This window comes from Nansenia antarctica, assembly GCF_963989245.1.
Source record: "Nansenia antarctica genome assembly, chromosome: 5".
NCBI classification, from domain to species: domain Eukaryota; kingdom Metazoa; phylum Chordata; class Actinopteri; order Argentiniformes; family Microstomatidae; genus Nansenia; species Nansenia antarctica.
The window spans coordinates 63500556-63503055 of record NC_137690.1 but is presented as its reverse complement, the minus strand read 5'-3'; the positions used below and the strand labels follow the sequence as shown (position 1 = coordinate 63503055).

The window sequence follows — 2500 nt, the reverse complement described above, 5'->3', positions numbered from 1 at the left end:
TGTCTGAGGTCAGTTTTGCGTTTGTCCTCCTGTGAAGGTTAGCATTGAGCGGTGTGTGTGTGTGTGTGTGTGTGTGTGTGTGTGTGTGTGCGCGTTCAGCATTGCTACAGCCCAAGTGGAGGGGAGACTTTTTTGGCATAGCAGATGTGTTTGCCTGTCACATTAATGGGGTGGTGTCCCCCCCCCCCCTCCCTTCCCCTCTGCTGGGTTGTTGTCTTTAGTAGAACAGTGAAGATCAATCTATGGGAGCAGCAGCTCTCTCCTCTCTCCTCTGTTTCCAGTGCGCCCGCGGCACCATCTTTATGAATAAAGGCCTGTTCTAATGGAGGATGCCTCCCGGCAACTGTGGAATAACTGAGACGGATCACAACCGCAACTCCTTGAAAAAAAACGGTTGCAGTTGTATCATGTTGTGCTGTGCTGTGCTGTGCTGTGCTGTGCTGTGCTGTGCTGTATGTATGTGTGTGTGTGTGTGTATGTGTGTGTGTGTGTGTGTGTGTGTATGTATGTGTGTGTATGTGTTTGTGTGTGTGTGTGTGTGTATGTATGTATGTGTGTGTGTGTATATGTTTGTGTGTGTGTGTGTGTGTGTGTGTGTGTGTGTGTTTGTGTGCGTGTAAGGCAGAAAGCTGGTCAGACAAGAGGCACCGGCAGCCTGAACATAAAGCCCTGTTTGGTGTCCATACCGCCCCCCCCCCCCCCCCTCCCCACCCGATGTCACCATTAATAATGTACACTTTCATTATTCCCAACTGGTTGGTATAATTGTTCCACCACGATGGTCAATTCTATTATCCTCCCCCCCCCCCCCCCCCCCCCACACACACACACACACACCCCTGTTCCCCTCTGCAGCCGTGCTACACACAGCTTAGTTCACATTTCAAGGGATTATCAAGTGAAAGCAATCACCGGAAAAGAAGTCAATAAAAACGAAAGAAAACACACACTTCTTTTGTCTTTTTAGGCTCGTGTTCATAAGCTTTTGCTTTAGTTCGCTTCATAAGACAGCTGCACCAGCGCCACGTGAAGTCTGATTCGTCAGTGAAGTGGCCCTGACTTGAGAACACAAGTCACCCCAGGCTGTGGGAACGCCACATCTGTTGGAGAAAGCAACACATCTAAACAACCGACATGGTTGTTTCCAAGTCGACATGGACTGATTCTACCCCATATAAAGGGATATAAAGGGATATAAAGGGAAACACAGTGATGGCTTGTACATAGTATGGCTCCATTGCCTGACATAAAGCTCTCTCGTCTCCTGTGATTGACAGGTTTGACGAGGCCTTTCAGTAGCTCCATCTTCTCCAATTACGAAAAAAGGACGTCGCGTCTTTTGACCAAATCATGGACATGGATGTCCAGATTCTGGGAAAAGTGTGAAAGCAGGGGTGGAACTAAAAGTTTGCAACGAGTTGAATCATCCTAATGACAATCTTCATCATCGCCGTCTCGCCATCTCATCTGCTGGGTCTGCATGTGGACACTTCATCAGCACTTTATCAGATTTGATTAGCATCTCAGAGCAGCTCAAGAAGGACATATTCAATTAGGATTCTCTGTGGGTATGAAAACGGCCTCTCCGAAAAATTACCTGGGAATATATTTCTCGTCTGAGGTAAGTTTGAGGTAAACTTTTGCTTAATCGCCCCACCTTCTGTTCCCACGTTGACACGTGAATGTACTTTACGCACTTACTTACACAACTAAAAACCACAGGAAAAACTCACAGAACAGCAAAATGTCAAGACAATACTACTATGTAATATTATATACGAAAAGAAAGTCCTCTGCAGTTTTCTTAAATAAAAAAAAAAACATCAGGAGTCAGAGGTGGTGGTTCACATTCAGGGTAGTGGGCAGCACAATGTGGAAGCATCCACTACGACCACAACCACCCACCACCACACAGCCCCAAGAACACCACAGAGGGGCAAAGCCAGCCTCTCCATGGCAACAGCATACCTACAGATATCTATTATCAATCCCCCAGATGCCTAATTGTTGCGCTAATGATGTAATGCCTGATGGGACTGTTTATGGTTGTCATTCTGTAGCGCAGCGCAGTAATTAGTGCACACCCCAGATCATTAAACAGCACAGAGGCTCAGGCGGGAAGCACACACACACGCACACACACACGCACACACACGCTTGCGCACACATACACACACACACACACACACACACACACACACACACACAGAGCCAAGGAGCTAGAGGCCCAGGGGAGGAGGTGGATCTGCTGGCGCTAGAGATTTACGTTCATTCAGTCTTCACCCGATGGTGGCTGACATTCCCTCACAGTGTCCCAGTGTGCGCCAGGTTGCGGAGCGTGAATATGTGAAAAGATGCTGGTCTGTAAAATACTTTTTTTTACTACTTATTACCTATTACTTTTTACTGTAAGCTTTTTACTGTAAGCTGTTTGTGCAGTTTCTGTAAAAATGTGTGTGCAGTTCTCCGATAATGAGGTTATGCATGGAGAGTAAGTCAG

General features: G+C 46.9%; 1 pseudogene across 1 annotated transcript in view; it reads right to left on the bottom strand.

The window, feature by feature from the left end:
• Positions 1-2500, bottom strand: part of LOC308158232 (receptor tyrosine-protein kinase erbB-4-like) — a 176768-nt pseudogene that overhangs the window by 87790 nt on the left and 86478 nt on the right. The gene's annotated exons all lie outside the window — the stretch shown is intronic.